Source organism: Spermophilus citellus (genome assembly GCF_964194105.1).
Source record: "Spermophilus citellus genome assembly, chromosome: 4".
NCBI classification, from domain to species: Eukaryota; Metazoa; Chordata; class Mammalia; order Rodentia; family Sciuridae; genus Spermophilus; species Spermophilus citellus.
This window is the reverse complement of record NC_138185.1, coordinates 116,545,307-116,566,091: the sequence shown is the minus strand read 5'-3', so window position 1 is coordinate 116,566,091 and position 20,785 is coordinate 116,545,307. Positions and strand designations below refer to the sequence as shown.

The following is a 20,785-nucleotide window of genomic DNA, read 5'->3' as shown; positions in this document are numbered from 1 at the left end:
AAATTACATACAATTTCTTTAATAGCTGTGCTATTGTAGTCTCAACACACAAACCATGTACCCAATTAACTTTCTTTTCCCTGTGATTTACTAGTAGGGTTTATTCAAAATGTATGTGGTTCTAACAGTATATGATACTCTCTGAAAGGATAGTTGCAAATGATTTTCTTTCTATATGGTCTAAATTGTATTATTACTGGAAGACGTTTATCAAAATTTGTGACATGAAATTAGAAAAGTAATCTGATTTCCATCACCCCAATAAAATTTTCTTTCTTTAATGCTACTACTAGTAGTAGTAGTAGAAGCAGCAACAGCAGTATTTTTGGCTAATTCATTATACTATACTGGTTTGGAAAGTGGTTAGGCTGAAGGGCTGGTAGGCATAAAACTGTGTTTATATCATGTTTCCTAAAGAAAACTTACTATGTAAAAATGTAGATGCATTCAGGTTCAACTTTATTGTGAAGTTTAATAAAATCTGGTTTTATTCAGATTCCCATCCAATTAGATTTTGAGTTGACTTCTTGCTACTTCATAAAGCTTGTCACATTTGGACTGGGGTTGTAGCTCAGTGGAGAGCACTTGCCTACCACATGTGAGGCACTGGGTTTGAGCCTCAGCACTTCATTAAAAAATAAAAATAAAATAAAGGTGAAAACAAATTGTTACATTTCATTTTTATCAAACTACATGTATCTTCCAACTATTAATAAATCTTATATACTTTCAAAAATGTACCAGGCACTGGGATGCACACCTATAATCCCAGAGGTTTGGGAAACTGAGGCAGGATGATCCTGAGTTCAAAGCCAGCCTCAGCAACTTAATAAGGCCCTAAGCTACTGAGGGAGATCCTGTCTAAATAAAATATTTAAAAGTCTGGGGATGTGGGTCGGTAGTTAAGTGTCCCTGGGCTCAATCCCTGGAAACAAAAATATTAAATTAAATTAATTTAATTTAAAAAATAACAATGTGACATCCTAAGGATATACAAAAGAAATAAACCTTTCTTGTTTTTTTTTTCCAAAAATAGAGTAGCACCTTTGGAACAAATAGGCTCCGAGTGTGATTATTTTAAGGACGCAATATTTGTTTGGATTTTAAATTGTTTGTTTAAGAATTAGATAAATTTAGGGCTGAGGTTGTAGCTCAGTGGCAGAGTGCTAGCCTTGCATGTGTGAAGCACTGAGTTCAATCCTCAGCACCACATAAAAATAAACAAAATAAAAGCATGCTATCTACCTTTACAAAAGAAATTAGCTAAATTTATAATTTTATCCCCTTATATTTATGTTATAGACATAAAATATACTATCTTTCTCTTGAAAAAAATATAAAAGGAAAATATTGTTTACATAAAGGATTTTTTTCAAATGAATGACAGATTAAGTAGATGAAGGCTTTTTCTTATTCTCCAGGTAAATCTACTGAAATAGGCACATATCAAGAAATAAACAGATACTGAATGTCACAAGGGATGACTATTGGGAAAGAGTATAGTAGTAAAGTGAACAGTGAGTGTCTCTCCTAACAGGCACAGCTAACTCTTTGAAGCTGCTGAGTTTAGTCATTTAATATTATAGACCCAACACTGCCAAGTCTGATTTTTCAGAAATTTTAATGAAACTTTCCAATTTTTTATGATTGGTTAATTTTTTAATTTTTCTCTTTCTGTTACTGGGGATTAGATGCGCTCAACTATTATACTACATCCCCAGTCCTTTTTATTTTTTTGAGAAAGGGCCTGGACTTAAACTTGTGATCCTCTTGACCTTCCCAGTAGCTGGGATTACAGGCAAGTACCACTGGTACTTGGCAATCTGTTGATAATATTTAAAAATTTCAACACACAACAAGACCCACTGGTGCATGTCTGAAATCCTAGGGTGATGAGGAAGTTGAGACAGAAGACCTACAAGTTTTGAGTGCAGCCAGGGCAACACAGGAAGACCCTGTCTCAAAACAAAAAGTAAAAAGGGTTGGAGATGTAGCTCAGTGGTAAAGCACCCCATGGTTCAAACCAGTTCCAAAAGAAAACAAAAACAAAAATTTAAACATTGTCAGAACTACCAGTTTGTAACCTCTGATGTAAAGTTCTTAAAGACAGGTAAGTGGTATACAATTATATTCCAGGATATTCAGAAACTGAAGCAGGAGGATCACTTAAGCCCAGGAATTCGAGACCAGCTTGGGCAACACAGCAAGACTCTATTTCAAAAAATACACAACTTTTAAGATAAAAATAAAGTTTTCAAAGTAAAATATGGATTTTAAAGTAAAAAGGCGAGGGTGGGAACTCATTAAAAAACACAACTATTTAAAATAGAAAGTACCTAGTTTACCCCAGCAATGAAGTCTTAATATGAAAAGTTAAGAATCTGAAATATAAATTATAACTATTGTCTTTCTACAGAGAAGTTCAGAATTGCATGTTTAGTATTGTTAACTAAATTTAATTTATTTCTGTTTCCTATTCAAGGAAAACTTCCCACATCTCAATTTCAAATAGAAAAAAGAGCAATTTAACATTATTATTCTAAGGAAATGAGCTGAGTTCAAAATAAAAGCTTATTCTACAATGAGATAATGAAAGCATTTGTATGCCAAACAGATGGGTTTAAGATATAAAAGGAAAAGGTCATTAGTTATAATATATCACATAAAATTACCATGTGCTGTTGGTTGATGTGAATGTTGCTGCTTCTGATAATGGGCTAAGTTCTTTTAGAAAATACCAGGCTATTTTCAGTATAAATGCATTCAGGTTTTTGTCAATAGGAATTAACAGAAAGTAAAATTTATTATATAAAGTGCTATAAAATGATGGGCTGGAGTTGTGGCTCAGTGGTAGAGCGCCTGCCTAGCATGCATGAAGCACTGGGTTTGATTCTCAGCACCACATATAAGCAATTAAATAAATAAAAGTCCATCAATAACTAATAAAAAATATTTTTAAAAAGGGAAAATATAAAATTCACTTACAACATGCCTATAAGCTCTTAATATAAGCTCTCTTAATATTTCCTGTTTGTCACAGTATCCCTTGCTGCCAACAATGGGCCTAACACATAGTAGCTGCTTAATAAATATATGATAAAAGGAATTAATAACACTAATCTTAGTTCATATATCTATCACTATACTAATTGACTGTGGCCTATCAAACTAGATTGTGTAATTGTATGGAACCAGGGGCTGTTCTTTTTCTTATATACCTACAGTGTTAGTACTGTGTGAGAGTAAATAAATGTTTAATTGAACTGTTTTCAATTAACTGAAATTCACCTAACAAGTATCCTCAATTAACTAGATCCTATCCCTTTTATTTTACTCCATACTCTAATTACAATAAATTTACAAAACAGGGCTGGGGATGTGGCTCAAGTGGTAGCACGCTCGCCTGGCATGCGTGCGGCCCGGGTTCGATCCTCAGCACCACATACAAACAAAGATGTTGTGTACGCCAAAAACTAAAAAATAAATATTAAAAAAAATAAATTAATTTAAAAAATAAAATAAAATTATAAAACAATGAAACCACAATATGCTCAAAACTTATAGTTGATACTGGACATACTTCTTTCTAACCTTCTTTCTTATTTGTTTTAAGCCCAAGAATTCTACAGGATTGAGGATATATGCTACCTGCCATTAATACCTTCCTATATCCCAGAATATGCTTAAAATAATTTAAAGATAAAAGTGTAGATTAAAATAATTAGCTAGGCCTAGTGGTGCATGCCTGTAATTCCAGCAGCTCAAGATACTGAGGCAGAAGGATCACAAGTTTGAAGCCACCCTCATCAATTTAGCCAGGCCCTAAGCAACTTAGTGAGACCCTGTCTCAAAATAAAAAATAAACAGGACTGAGGTTAAGTGCCCCTGGGTTCAATCTCCAGTACCAAAAAATAAATACAAATAAAAGGTGATATAGATATAACAAACTCAAAAACACAACTTTTATTAAAAAGGAAGTTTACTTTTACTCACAAGTTGGTAATACCTCTATAGAAAATTCACAGTTTTAATCACATCGCTACAGAAAAATCATCTAATAGAGTGATCCAAAAACGCTGAACTAGCAAAAAGATTTACATTATAATCCTTAAAATTCATAGACTTTTTGGACAAAATCTTCCTTTACATATATTTTATAAATGTCTTTTTATGTTTTTTATTATAAAAACACATGCTTGGGGACTGGAGTAGTGGCTCGTGGCAGAGCACTTGCCTATCATGTGTAAGGCACTGGATTCAATTCTCCGCACCGCATATAAATAAATAAAATAAAGGTACATTGAAAGCTAAAAAATATTTAAACAAGAAAACAGAAAAACACATGTTTGTTACTTTAAAAAAATAGAAATGTGATGAAAGAAACAAAAAGTTATATAAAAAAAAAAGGCTACTGATAAGTTTTTTTTCCAATCATATACTAACATTTTTGTTTGCTTTTTGGGGGGGATAAAAATACTTATCCATAATAAAACATACTGGTCACTTTAAACATTAGCAAGTGTACAAATTGTATCAATGGTAAATAACAGTATCTATCACTTTAAACATTAGCAAATGTACAATTTGGTTGCATTAAATACATTCACAATACTGTGCAACTATCACCATTATCTATGCATAAAATCTTTTCATCTTTCCCAATATCATGTACTCATCAACTACTTCATTTTTCTCAGTTCTCTGTTGCCCTGGTAACCTCTATTCTACTTTCTCTATGAATAAGTCTATTTTATGTACCTTATATAAGTGGAATCATACGTTTGTCCTTCTGGTCTGACTTTACCAAGTATACTGTTTCAAGGTCCCTTCATGTTGCAGCATGTATCAGAATTTCTTTCTTAAGGCTGAATTATATTCCATTGTATGTACATTGCCACATTTTGTTTATCCATTTGCCTATCAATGATCACTTGTGTTGTTTCTTCCTTTTGGTTTTGTAAATGTTGCTGATACGAAAATGTTCTACAGATATCTGTTTTTGACTCTCTAATTCTTTTGGATATATAGGTATGAGTAGCATTACAAGGTCAAATAATACATAGTTCTGTATTTAACTTTTTTGGACTGTGTTTCACTGTGGCTATACCACTTTATACTCACACCTGCAATTATATAATGTTTCCAATTTCTCCACAAACTCACCAATACATGTTATTTTCTGTGTTCTTTTTTTTCTTTCTTTCTTTTAAATAGCCATAATAAGGGGTATAAAGTGGTACCTAGTATTACAGATACGCTATTACAGATATGCAATAAGTATCTGGGAATATAAAGATAGACAACTTGGTAGTTAAAAATACTATTTAGAAGCAATAGGGGAAAAAAGTTAAATGTAAGAAGGAAGGGGGAAAAAAGAGCTGTAGGAAAGAATTGGGAGTTACAAAGGGATAGTCAATAGAATATAGTCTTAGTACAGTGGGGTTCTCAAAGCATGGTCACTATATGAGCATTATGAACATTATCTGACAGTTTGTTAAAAATGCAAGTTCATGGGTCCCAGCTTCGCATCAGATGAATTAGAAACTGGGGGTGAGACTCAACAATCTGTACTTTAAAAAACCCCCCAGATGACTCTGATACACACTAAAGTTTTAAGGCCACTAATGTAGTCTGTAATTTGTCATTAAGTTTAAATAAAAGGAAAGAGGAAGAATAGTAGCACATGCTGACAACTATCAGAAGTCAAACTGCACAGGACCTAATATGCTAAATAATAAATTAGTAGGAGCACTAAGAGTACTCAACTTCTGAAACTCTGTTTCCCTCTTAATTATCACTATCTTCAGGGCTGGGGCTGTAACTCAGTGGTAGAGTGCTTGCCCAGCAGATGTGAGGCACTGGATCGGATCATCAGCACCATGTAAAAATAAATAAATAAAATAAAGGTACTGTGTCAATCTACAACTAAAAAAAAAAAAAATTGATTTAAAAAAAACTGCCACTACCCTCAACAACTGGAGAATTCATTCAAGTTCTTACAGAATATTTCTGAAACTTAACTAGGTACTATGTCCAAAGCACTAAGTTATATTCACACATTTTTGTTTGTTTTGTGCTGGGACTGCTAAGAATGTGTTCTATCAAAACAATTTTTAATATTACATTTTCATTATCATTTAGTTTTAAGTATTATTAAACTTCCATCATTATTTATGCAACCTCAATTGTTATGTAGAAGTGTATTTTTAAACTTACAAACTTTCTTCTTTTTTGAGACAGGGTTTGCCAAAGCTGGCCTCAAACCTACCATTCTCCTGCTTCAGCTTCCCTAGTCAATGGGATTACAAGCATGCATCACCTTGCCCACTTATTTTTAAAGTCACCTTTTATTAAAAAACTGAGTTCTAATTTAATTTGTATTGTCTTCAGAGAAGGTGATCCATATAATAAATACTCTCTGAAATTTGTTGATATTTTCAGGGATACTTTTAATACTCATTATCTCGCATCATCAGAATTTTGTTTGTGTTGTGTGTGTGTGTGTTGCTGGGGACTGAACACACTAGGCAAGCACTCTATTGTTAAGTATAGCATCCATCCCACATTATCAGAAATTTTGGTTTCGGGGCTGGGGATGTGGCTCAAGCAGTAGCGCGCTCGTCTGGCATGCGTGTGGCCCGGGTTTGATCCTCAGCACCACATACAAACAAAGATGTTGTGTCCGTCGAAAACTAAAAAATAAATATTAAAATTCTCTCTCTCTCTCTCTCTCTCTCAAAAAAAAAAAAAAAAACCCCAGGTCTGAATCCTTTGGAATAAAATATAAATTCAAACATTAAAAAAAAAAAAAGAAGAAATTTTGGGTTCTATAAAGTACTACCATAAGTGTATATATATAATATTGATTCCTCAAAACTTGAATATAATGTTCTATATTCATCCAGTAAGTCAAACTTTTGGGTTTTTTTTTAATATTTATTTTTTAGGTGTAGATGGACACAACACAATGCCTTTATTTTTATGTAGTGCTGAGGATTGAACCCAGGTCCCGCTGTGCTTGGCAAGTGCTCTAACGCTGAGACACAATCAGCCCCAAACTTTTGTTGTTTTAACGTCAAAACTCCTAGTTTGATGGTAAATTAATTTTTTCTTATAGTTGTTATTTTTGGTTTATGTCTATTGTTCTGGTACAAATAACTTTAGAATTCTAACATCTTCCTAGAAAATGAAAACTTTTTTTTTACAGTTCATTAATATGATACCTTTTGAGGGGCTGGGATTGTGGCTCAGTGGTAGAGCGCTCACCTAGTGTAAGGCCGTGGGTTCGTTCCTCAGCACCACATAAAAAAAAAAAAAAAAAAAAAAGATATTGTGTCCAACTACAGCTAAAAAATAAATATTAAAAAAATATGGGGCTGGGGATGTGGCTCAAGCAGTAGCGCGCTCGCCTGGCATGCGTGCGGCCCGGGTTCGGTCCTCAGCACCACATACCAACAAAGATGTTGTGTCCGCCGAGAACTAAAAAATAAATATTAAAAATTCTCTCTCTCTCTCTCTCTCTCTCCTCTCTAACTCTCTCTTTAAAAAAAAATGATACCTTTGGGAAAAGGTATCATATTTTATTGAATTTATTGACACACAATGCACATTGGCAGTTTCTCGGAACTTGGGGTGGGATGGAAAAAAAATTTTTAATATATATATTTTTAGTTGGACACAATACCTTTATTTCACCTATTTATTTTTAAGTGGTGCTGAGGATTGAACCCAGGGTTTCGCATGTGCGAGGCGAGCACTCTACCTCTGAGCCACAACCCCAGCCCCAGGATGGAGAAATTTTTATAATTATATGATATGGTAAAGACAGCTGGTGTCCTCCCCAATATCCAGTCTTTCCTCTTTTCCTTAGTAAGGAGAGTACAGTTGTATCGTGGACAGTAGTGTGCTGCTCTTAAAAAAACATTTCCTAACTGCCTTGTAGCTAAGTGCAAATGAAGATGTTGAGTGGAACTTTCAAGAAACTACTTTATAAAATGGCATGATACCTTGCATGTGCTCTATCCACACTCAAACTTTCTTCTACAAGCAATCTTTGAAAGCTAATGCATCAAGTAACCATCCTGAACCATAAAGTCAATACATACTAAAGATGGGGATACAGAAACAAAGAAGTACAGTTTGGTGATAAAATTAACCATAATCAGCTCTAGCATTGCAATCTCTAGTCTCTTCTACATGGGAGAAAAATGAATGTCTGGTCAGGCGTGGTAGCACATGCCTATAATCCCAGCAGCTCTGGAGGCTGAGACAGGAGAATCACAAGTTCAAAGCCAGCCTTAGCAACTATGAGGTGCTAAGCAATTCAGTGAAACTCCATCTCTAAATAAAAATAAAAACTAAGGCTAGGGATGTGGCTCAGTGGTTGAGTGCCCCTGAGTTCAATCCCCAATACACCCTCCCTGCCAAAAAAAAAAAAAAAGAATATCTTCTTTAAGACACTGTAACTTCTATCTCTACCCTGCTGCAAAAAGCAATTCCCATCTAAAATATTGATACTATTATTTCAAGGATGATCCCTACTCTACAGTCTATTTTATTACAGATTGAGAATTCCTACTCTAATTAAAACTTAGAAATCCAAAATGTTCCCAAATCCAAAACACTTTGAGCACTAACATGATATAAGTGGTAAATTCCATACCCAACCTCAAAACTCTTTGAAGACTAAAAATATTATATAAATTACTTCAGTATATGTGAATAAGATGTGTACAAAACATAAATTTAGTGTATAGACTTGTGTCTCATCCTCAACAAAACTTCTTGGGCATATGCAATATCCGAAAGTCTGAAAATTCCAAAATCTTGAAACATTTCTTGCCCAGGGCATTTCAGATAACAGATACTTGACCTACAATGTAATTATACCAATTTCTTCCCATTTTTATTTTGCTAGAAATATAATCTTCTATTATTTTATCTTCAACTTGCCTCTGTTCTAATTTAAGTTTTAATTTAACACACTATTTTAATCACATGCAGTTGGCTTATAGTTTTACATATAGCCTCACAATCTTTTGTCTTTTTATTTTTTTTTTGCAGTACTGGGATTTAACACAAGGACATTTTAATACTAACCTACATCCCAAGTGCTTTTTTTTTTTTTCTTTGAGAGAAGGTCGAAGTTGCCCGAATGGCCTCAAATTTGCTATCTTTCGGCCTTATCCTCCTGAATAGCTAAGATTATAGCTGAGCCAATATTTGCATTTTAACTAGAATATTTAATCCACATTCCTTATGATCACTGATATATATGGCTTTATTTCTACCATATTAGTTCTACGATATTTTTGTCCTATACTTTTCTTTCTCCTTTGTTTCCTATTATTTGAGGTCTTCCTCTCCCATTCCACTTGCTCTCCCCACTTGTGATGGGGATCAAACCCAAACACTCATACATTCTAGGCATGCACTCTACCAATGAGCTATATCACCATCCCTCTATTACAACTTAAATTCTTCCAGGAGCTATTCTTTATCTCAAGAGCCTTAATTTAATCACATTTACAAAGTCTCCTTTGCATTTAAGGTGACCTTCAGGGATTCAGAGGATAAAGACAAGGACATCTTTGCATGGTCATTTTTATGCTTACCATACATATATGTCAGACCTTTTCAGTCTTTTTCCCATATATCTTATTTTTTTTTAATTTTTTAATTTTTTTTAATTTTTGTTTTTTAAATTTAAGAGAGAGTGAGAGAGGACAGAGAGAGAGAGAGAGAGAGAGAGAGAGAGAGAGAGAGAGAGAGAGAATTTTTTAATATTTATTTTTTCGTTTTCGGTGGACCCAACATCTTTGTATGTGGTGCTGAGGATAGAACCTGGGCCGCACACATGCCAGGCGAGCACGCTACCGCTTGAGCCACATCCCCAGCCCCACCCATATATCTTAAATAGATATTTTCTAATCTCTTTTGCATTCCTGTACTGCATTCTCAATATTTTTACAACTCTCTTTTAATCTACTTAATATGCTATTAAATCTATCTTTAAATTTATAATTTTAATCATTACAGATTAAATTGCTAGATTATATCGGAGATTTTGGACAATCCCTTGTTATCCAATCATATTTTCAATTCTCCCATTTGTTTCTTTAGATGTATTAAATATATTATATTCAGTATCCAACAATGACAATCCCTGAAGTCTTTCTGGGACTGATTTTGGTGTTCTGTCGTGCTCATTTCCTCAAGTGCTTTGTGAATTTTTAACAGGAAGCTTGGTACTCTGGGATATTATCAATGATAATTCTTTAAGGATTTTGAAAGGAATATTCCTCCAGAAAAAAATCTGGATTCACTTATATCTCTGCCTGGTTATAGAATCAAGCTTAACATTTTAGAACAAGTCTAAGCCTCAAGTTTCTTTTCAAGTCACATATGTAGTGGGGTTCCAATTTTTAATGAAGTCATTTTTATAATTAAAAATGTTCAGGACAAACTTATTTCTCCCAAAAGTCATAGTTAAGGATGAGAGGTGATAAGTTCTCTGACTAGCTCTCTTTGCTAGGCTGATTTTTTGTTTCCTGGCTCCCCTTTTGCAGAGGGTATTCAGCCTTTTTAGGGTTATGATTTTAAGAAGATGAATCTCTGATCTTTATCCCTATATTCATGGCTCCTATCTGCTGTCTCCTAAGTTCTACATGTACCTCTTTAAAACCAATTATGAGAGTCATCTGCAACTAGAAGATGCCCTTAGGGGAGCAGGCACCTGGAGCTTAGTGGTCATTTGGTTTTTTTACCTTGTTTTTTTGCCATCTCAGCCATACTTTTAAAAAAATATTTTTTTCAAATAAATCCATCATTTTTAGATAGTGAAGAGTAGGAAGACTTTTTTTTTTGGGGGGGGGGAGGCAGAGGTAACCAGGGTATTCGACCACTTAGCCACATCCCCAGCCCTACTTTGTATTTTATTTAGAGACAGGTTCTCACTGAGTTGCTTAGCACCCCGACTTTACTAAGGCTGCCTCTGAACTCAAAATTCTCCTGTCTCAGCCTCCCAAGCCTCTGGGATTACGGGCCTGTGCCACCATGCCTGGCATAGGAAGACTTTTTTATTAAAGGTTAGTTTCCCATATTACTGGAAAATAATTTGGTTGAAAATTTAACTGCTATTGTTAGATTACATTACGCCAAAGGTTCTGAAATTATAACCTACCCCCTCTTTTCCTTACTTACTCTTTCCTTCTTTGGCCCCTTCCAAAGTTCCTCTCTAAATGCAAGCCTATAATCCCAGCTTCTCAGGAGGCTGAGGAAGGAGGACTGTAAGTTTAAGATCAGCCTGGGCAACTTAAAAAGACCCTGTATCAAAATAAAAATTTTTAAAAAGTGCGTGGGAATGTAGTTCTGTTATAGAATGCTTGCCTAGCATATGTGAGGCCCTGAGTTCAATCCCCAATATTACAAAACAGAAGGAAAAAGTTCCTTCCTAAAAGGTTTCTTTTACCAAATAACTATAAGAAAGCATTACTTTCCAGTCTTTGCAACCCTTTTCTAAGATAGTTAAACTGTCTCAATATCCTTAATTATAAAAACTAGGTACACTTATGTACAAATAAAAAGTAAAGAATGGAAAATAAAAATAATTTATGTGTGAGGGTAGTGAAATTCTCACTTTTCCTTTGATTTCTAATTATTTATATTATATTACTTATGCATTAAAATGAATATCACCATCATTTTAAACTGGCTGATTTCCCTTTTCCACCTTTGGTTGAAAATTAATCATATAAATATGCAACTTAACTGTACCCTTAATCATTCTATCAGGTAATTGTTTCAGGATGTTGGTAAATTTTTACGGCAGCCAAACTTAAGAAATAGTCATTGTAAAGTCTGTTATGCTACAGTTTTCATTTCAAAGCTATAGACTTCAGAGAGTCTATAAGCTACTCTTTGTGGCTATCAGAAATCACCCAGAAGTATACTTCATGATAAAAACCAGTGTAGCTCCAATATTGTAATATGTCATCAAAGGGAATCAGGATGAAATCAGTAAAAAAAAAAAAAAAAAAAAAAAAAAAAGACTATTACTTCAATGTACATCCTCTACAGAAAAGGAAGTTAGAATGGTTTCACAAGCTCAAGGGTGGGGGAAAAATACTAACTCACAGAAAGCTTACAGAAAGGTTCAAACGGTAAAGCCATGGGCAACAGTAATCTAGGGAAATAGTAACCTTTGACTCTGCCTCAAATTCTTTATTGTTAAAATAAGAATGTGACCACTAGAGAAAAAACAAATCTGATCAAAATAGATGTAAGGCTATCCCCAGAATTCTTTCCTCTCATCCCTGTTCTTCTTGTAAACAGCTAAAAGGCAGCATGTAGGAAGGAGGAGCTAAGTAAATAAGTAAAACTAGTTAGATAAGACACCCAGCCAGGCATGGTGGTGTATACCTGTAATTCCAGTGACTTAGGAAGCTGAAGCAGGAGGATCACAAATTCGAGGCCAGGCTCAGCAACTTAGTGAGACCCTGTTTCATAATAAAAAATAAAAAGGCTAGGGATATAGCTTAGTTGGTAAAGTATCCCTGGGTTAAATCCCCAGTACTAAAATGAAAACAAAAAGACCCATAATCCATATAAGGACCTATCCTCATATCCTCGGAAAGGGCCAAGGAGTTTCTCCTGTTATTCCTGTGTCTACACACTAAACACCATACTGAAAAGAACTCGAATTTTACTCTGGCTTGTTTTTAATACTAAAGCAGACAGAATCAAAATTTTCTCCTTTTCTTTCTATAACTCCATATTGAATTCACAAGAACCTATTAAATACTTCTGGATCTACGTACAGTTAACTAAAGGTAATAAGGAAAACAATCCAAAAGATTAAAGATGAATAAATAGCCTGCCTTTGGTTGTCAATCCAGATCACAAGAATCATTAGATAAAGTCTCTGACTCACAAACAACATCTCAAATGAAAATCCAGTGAAAAACTAAAACAAAAAAAGTTTGAGAAAAGAAGGGAATAGCCTCTTCCAATGGCCTTGGGGTGTCACTAACCCTATTCAATACCATCACACAAAAAGTAAGAGGTGTAGGTGTTGGTTTGTGGCCCAGTAGTAGAGCACACAGGCACAAGGCCTTGGATTCAATTCCTTGCACCAAAACCAGAAAACAAACAAAAAAAGGTGGTTGGAGGTATAGGAGATATGTATGTAAGTTTCACTTTGAGATCTTAAAAGAACTGAGCAAAAGGGTGTTTCTTCTTTAAAGCAAAGAAAGGTATGACAAGAAAAGAAACGGTTAGTGCACCACAAAGAAGAAAAAGAAACCACAAAAACTCCAAGACACATACTTTAGCTTTGCCTTGTGAAACAATTAAGATTAACCCTCCTCCAGTAAGCTTGTTCAGAAGTCACATACTGAAGGAAAAAACCTAATGTACCTATAGGATTCCCATGAACCTTAGCCAAATTTACTGATCCAGACACTGTAGTAGAATTCATATACTTTTATAAATTTGGCTGCATCGAAGTACATGTCTAAACCAATGCTTTATAATTCTAGAACAGGAAAAATGCTATTACTGAGGATTGAACCCAGGGGCAGTTTACCACTGAACTACATCCTCAGATTTTTTTTTTTTTTTTTTTTTTTAAAGACAGGGTCTTACTAAAATTTTGATCCTCTAGCCTCAGCTTCTCAAGTCACTAGGATTACAGGCATGCTCTACCATGCCCAGCTACCTTTTTCCTTTTATACCCCTTGCTGATAATTACACATCATTTTAGCATTACCTACATAAAATATCTTCACTATTAAAGGCTAAAGGATAATGTCTGACAAGTATAAAGTGCCTAGGGAAAATGGGATGTGATAAAAATAGAAAATACAAACATTTGATGGGCACAGTGGCACACACCTGTAATTCTGGCAACTCAGGAAATTGAAACAAAAGGACCATGAATACAAGGCCAGCCTGAGAAATTCAGGAAGACCCTATTTCAAAATAAAGACTAAAAAGGGCCAGAAACGCAGCTCAGTGGTAAAGTACCCTGGGTTCAATCTCTAGTACCACAAAACAGCAGCAGCAGCAGCAGCAAAACTTCCGTTTAATTATTATTCCAAGAGTAAAAGTATTTTGTTTTTGTTGCTTATTGTGCTGAGGATCAAACCCAGGATCTCACATATACAAAACATGTGCTCTACCACTGAGCTATATCTCCAGTGCAGTATAAGCATACTGATCTTCAAATCTTGTTTTCTCTTCCTGAATATCATTACCACATAACCTTTCTACTTTTTCCATTAGTTTTTTGTTTTTGTTTTTTTCTGGTACTGTGGATTGAATCCAGAGGAACTTAACCACTGAACCACATCCCCAGCCCATTTTTTGTATTTTATTTAGAGACAGGGTCTTGCTGAGTTGCTTAGGGCCTCACGGAGTTGCTGAGGCTAGCTTTGAACTTGGGATCCTCCCGCTTCAGCCTCCCAAGCTTCTGGAATGGCCTACGCCATTGTGCCCGGCCACAATTAGCTTTTCTCTTGTCCCATCTTTAAATTTACTCATGCTTCTACTAACCACCATTCATCTAACCAAATTTTGTAAAAGTATATACATATATATGCCAAAATGTGTCTATGCATTGAAATAAATATTTTTACTTTTAATAATTCCTCATCAGTTTGCTCATTAGAAAATTATGTCTAAAATAGACGAATTTCCTAGAAAATAAATTTTATCCTTTTAACCACTAAAACTGTTTAAGGTATACTATTATATGCTGAATCCAGAAGGTACTACAAAAATAACTTAACTACCAGAAGCCAAACTTTGTCGCATGTGGCCTATAGTTCTGCATTCAGGAGCTAAGGCAGGAGGATCATTCATTTCCAGGGCTGGGAATTAGCTCAATTGGTAGAGTGCTTGTCTCACATGCACAAGGCCCTGGGTTCAATCCCCAGCACCACAAAATAAACAAATGGATAGAATAAAATGAAATAAAAATTCAAAAAGCCATTTTAACTAACATTCGAAGCCAAGTGAATGAAATCAGAAAAGAAAATTAGACATATAAATATTACAAAGGAAAAAATAAGTTTGAGGATTTTCTCATCTATGAATTTTTAGGTAGCCAAATGTATGATTTTTACACGAATTTAACATTTTTGGAGGAACCACTATGTTGTTATGGAAAAAATAATGCCCTTAAACCTTGATGGAGTATGTAATGGCCAAATGTTCCATACTAAAACCTACCCTTCTAAATTTCAACACTATACTTTTTTTTGGTATCAAAAGTTACTTCATGCTGTTGTTGGTATATTCAGTTCTAGTGCACATTCCTTACCTATTTTGTAATCTGTACTCTTTAGTTTACCATGAGCTATAACAAAATCTTTTTTTTAAAAAGAGAGAGAGAGAGAATTCTTTAATATTTATTTTTCAGTTTTCGGCGGACACAACATCTTTGTTTGTATGTGGTGCTGAGGATCAAATCCCGGGCCGCATGCATGCCAGGCGAGCACGCTACCGCTTGAGCCACATCCCCAGCCCCTATATCAAAATCTTTAAGTAAAGTTATATAAAGATCAAGTAACTTTGTCCCTAGAAGTTTCAAACTTGCATGCAAAAGTGCATGCAAGTTTTAGGGCTCAAATTTTTAGAACACATTTCCTAACCTACATGCTGGTTCTCATCAAAACATATGTAAGAAATTTCTGGTGAAATAAAACTATAAGAGCTGAATAAAGATCGGTCACTTCATTTCATTTCATAATTAGGGTAAGTAGAGCAGATCCAGGGAGTAGTCAACAAGATATGTGACCTGTGTATCAAAAATTATCACTCCTCATACAAAGAACTCAAAAAATTAGACAATAAGAAAACAAACAACCCAATCAACAAATGGGCCAAGGACATGAACAAACACTTCACAGAGGAGGACATACAATCAATCAACAAGTACATGAAAAAATGCTCACCATCTCTAGCAGTCAAGGAAATGCAAATCAAAACCACCCTAAGATACCACCTCACCCCAGTAAGAGTGGCAGCCATGATGAAGTCAAACAACAACGAGTGCTGGCGAGGATGTGGGGAAAAGGGTACTCTTGTACACTGCTGATGGGACTGCAAACGGGTGCGGCCAATTTGGAAAGCAGTATGGAGATTCCTGGGAAAGCTGGGAATGGAACCACCATTTGACCCAGCTATTGCCCTTCTCGGACTATTTCCTGAAGACCTTAAAAGAGCACACTACAGGGATACTGCCACATCGATGTTCATAGCAGCACAATTCACAATTGCTAGACTGTGGAATCAACCCAGATGCCCTTCAATAGATGAATGGATAAAAAAAAATGTGGCATTTATACACCATGGAGTATTACTCAGCACTAAAAAATGACAAAATCATGGAATTTGCAGGGAAGTGGATGGCACTAGAGCAGATTATGCTTAGTGAAGCTAGCCAATCCCTAAAAAACAAATACCAAATGTCTTCTTTGATATAATGAGAGCAACTAAGAACAGAACAGGGAGGAAGAGCAGGAAGAAAGATTAACATTAAACAGAGACATGAGGCGGGAGGGAAAGGGAGAAAAAAAGGGAAATCACATGGAAATGGAGGGAGACCCTCATTGTTATACAAAACTACATATAAGAGTTTATGAGGGGAATGGGATAACAAACATGGAGGGAAATGAATTACAGTAGATGGGGTAGAGAGAGAAGATGGGACGGGAGGGGAGGGGGGATAGTAGAGGATAGGAAAGGTAGCAGAATACAACAGTCACTAATATGGCAGTATGTAAAAATGTGATGTGTAACCGATGTGATTCTGCAATCTGTATTTGGGGTAAAAATGGGAGTTCATAACCCACTAGATTCTAATGTATGAAATATGATTGGTCAAGAGCTTTGTAATGTTGTGAACATCCAATAAAAAAAAAAAAAGTAAACAGCAGCAAAAAAAAAAAAAAAATCACTCCTCTTTCATTCAAACCAGAGAATGCCTTAGAAAGGAAAGACTATTTAAAAGATCAGCATCTCTCTCTCTGTGTGTGTGTGTGTGTGTGTATAGAGAGGTAGGGGCGGTGGGAGAGATACTGGGGATTGAACCCAGTGGCACTTAACCACTGAGCCACATCCCCAGCCCTTTTCTTTCTTTCTTTCTTTCTTTCTTTTTTTTTTTGAGACTGGGCCTTGCTAAGTTGATGAGGTTGGCCTTGAACTTAGAATCCTCCTGCCTCAGCGTCTAGAGATGCTAGGGTTACAGGCGTGTACCACCAAGTGTAATCAAATACTATCTTTCTTAACTTAGAAACTGTAGTCAATTAAAAACATTAAAGAAAAGGAAAAACAAATACTGGTTTATGTGTTCAAATACAAGCGACAAACCAAGTTAACAAAACAATTTCTGATTATGAGTCCTTTGGTATACTTCTAATACAAATAAATAGGAAGAGTTTATATATAATTGACACTGTCAAATAAAATGCCTCTAAAACAATTACTACATTGTTTTAGGTTAGCCACGACTCTATGAAGCTGATTCCAGCAATAATTTGCTTAGCAAACCATCTTCTTCATAGTTATTCAGACACAGTTGAAGATCATTTTAGTAGCTGTAACCTGAAAACCTGCAGGACTAAGTAACATTTGCATTGCATCAAACCTCCAGGTGAGCTTGTCAACAGGATCCATTCCACCAAATCTTACATATGTGGTGATGCAAACAAGAAAAAGTAGGTCCTTTGCGATTTTCATCACCATCTAATATTTCAGAAATTAGTATAATATTGATAATCAAACTGTATTAACTGATTTTTATATAAATTTTATTCAATTTTACTTTTCAGTTACCAAATATTTAAGAAATCCAAAGGTTGTACAACACCAGTACATTACACATGTGAAGTACATGTTAAAAATGTAAAAGAAAAACATTTTTCATATATAGAGCTGGCAAAAATGAAACAAAATCACGATATTAAATACTACCCAAGTCCAGTGTCATGCCTTGCTGAGAGGATCATACCTCTCTGGAACACTTTCTGACAAACTGTTCATTTATTGAATCCTAAGACAAAAATAATTTCATGCATTAAACCCTAAGGAAATAAGTTTCCCAAGGAAATAATTTTTTAAAATAACATAAAAAGATGATGTTTACCTCAGGACTTTTTTTTTTTTTTTAAAGAGAGAGTGAGAGGAGAGAGAGCGAGAGAGAGAGAGAGAGAGAGAGAGAGAGAATTTTTAATATTTATTTTTTAGTTCTCGGCGGACACAACATCTTTGTTGGTATGTGGTGCTGAGGATCGAACCCGGGCCGCACGCATGCCAGGCGAGCGCGCTACCGCTTGAGCCACACCCCCAGCCCCTACCTCAGGACTTTTAACATCAAAAAATTTTAAGTAATCCAAAAACCAAAAGAGGCATAATTAAATAATTTATGTGTTATAAACATTAACCATCTAATTACATGGAATAATTTTTAAAAAAAATTTTTTTTAGTTGTAGATGAACACCCAATATCTTTATTTATTTTTATGTGGCGCTAAGGATTGAACCCAGTGCCTCACACATGCAAGGCAAGCACTTTACCACTGAGCTACAGCCCCAGCCCCAGAATATGTTCTCAATGCTAAGTAGAGAAGGATATTAAAACTATAATCTGGGGGGCTGGGATTGTGGCTCAGCGGTAGAGCGCTCGCCTAGCATGGGCAGGACCCGGGTTCAATACTCAGCATCACATAAAAATAAAGGCATTGTGTTGTGTCCATCTACACCTAAAAAATAAATATTAAAAACAAACAAACTATAATCTGGGCTGGGATTGTGGCTCAGTGGTAGAGTGCTTGCCTAGCACACGTGAGACACTGGTTCCTCAGCACCACATAAAAATAAATAAATAAACTAAAGGTATTGTGTCCATCTACAAAAATTTTTTTTTAAAAAAAACTATATAGGGCTGGGGATGTGGCTCAAGCGGTAGTGCGCTCGCCTGGCATGCGTGCGGCCCGGGTTCGATCCTCAGCACCACATACCAACAAAGATGTTGTGTCCGCCGAGAACTAAAAAATAAATATTAAAAATTAAAAAAAAAACACTATATAATCTGAATTTATTAAAAACTTTTATATATAATATTATCATTAAACAAATTAGAAATTTTTAACTGCTAATAATAATTACTTTCTAGAAGTTACTCCATGTGGTTTTCTTTCATTGTAACTTTTTACATTGTTCAAATTTTTTTACAGTGGCCACATATGAAATTATCATCTTGTTTACATCTTCAAAATAGTGTCAAAATACTGAGGTGCTGCTTAAAAAAAGCATTTGAAGGAAGAAAATAGATGGCATATATTTTATAACATGAATATAACTTTTAAGTAATCATATATAAAGAAACAAAATGTTAAAAAATAAATACCAAACTCTTAAATTTCTCAATGAAATCAAATGGAAACCCTTTGTTGTGGGAGACCAACCTTGCACTTGACTGAGTCACAGTCCCCGGGCTGGGTGCTGAGGTGCTCAGTCACAGAAATGTGGCAGAGCTTTCCCCACCCTTCTAAACCCTTTGTAATAAATTTATAACTGAAACTTTTTAAATAATTATCTTATCTCTGAGCTTACAATAATAGAAAGTCATATTAATATTTAAATTAAAAATGATATTTGCAGGGCTGGGGTTGTGGCTCAGTGGTAGAGTGCTTGCCTAGCACATATGAGGCATCGGGTTCAAATCCTTAGCACCACGTAAAATAAAAACAAATAAAAATAAAAAGTTATTTTAACAAAACTATTTTAAAAAAGACTTTTGCAAGAGTCAATGAAACCCAAGAGTTCAATGAAAACTACCTCCACAAAAACAAGTAATTACTAGTTTGAAATACATATTATGTCAAAGTTTGTGATGTTATCTTCTATACCTTATGATATTACAATTAAGTTGCATAAATTAGAGTGTTATAAAATAATCATGTATGTTATAGTTATATATGCTATGGTTCCTGATAATTATTTCAAGATCTATAGTAACCCACTTCTAGAAAAAGGTATTTCATTACCTTAAAACCAAAACTTTGTTATCTTTTATTAGGCATACCAGTAATATTCTCGTCAAATAGAGATCTGAACTCTCCTCTGGTCACTTTAGTCAAAGCTAAATTTAAATTCTCCACTTCTGTACTTTTTCATCCTGAACACAGGAATCAAAATAAGTCATAAGAATTAAGTGGAGTCAATGTTTACTTCCCTCTAAGTAAAAAATTCTTGATGATTCTAACCAACTCAACACTTTAATATATTTTAGTATGAAAAGAAAGCCAGTGAACTGAGCCTGAGAGCACATGTCTGTAATCTCAGCAACTCAAGAGGCTGAGGCAGGAGGAGGATTAGTTTAAGGCTAGTCTCAGCAACTTAGTGAGACCCTCTCTCAAAATAAAAAATGAAAAAGGCTGGGGATGTAGCTAAGGGGTAAAATGCCATTGGGTACAATCCCTAACACACACACACACACAAAAAAAGAACAAAGAAAGAAAATGCAAGAAATCCATGGTTGAACAGGGAAGAATGTTCCACAGAGAGGGAATGAATGTTAAGAACTAGACTAAGAAATAAAAATTCTGAATTCTAAACATAGGTAAGACAGTGACTCAAGTCAACATTTCTTATTACAACCTTCTCATAAATTGGTATCACCATTCACATAAAGTTATAAAATATTTGAAAAAATAATTAAAACTAAAAAATTTTTTTACCAAGGAAATAAATTCATTGTCCTAACCTGGTCCACACATAG

General features: G+C 34.9%; 1 protein-coding gene across 4 annotated transcripts in view; it reads right to left on the bottom strand.

The window, feature by feature from the left end:
- CSNK1G1 (casein kinase 1 gamma 1) overlaps positions 1 to 20,785 on the bottom strand; it is a 158,690-nt gene that overhangs the window by 120,043 nt on the left and 17,862 nt on the right. The window lies entirely within an intron of this gene.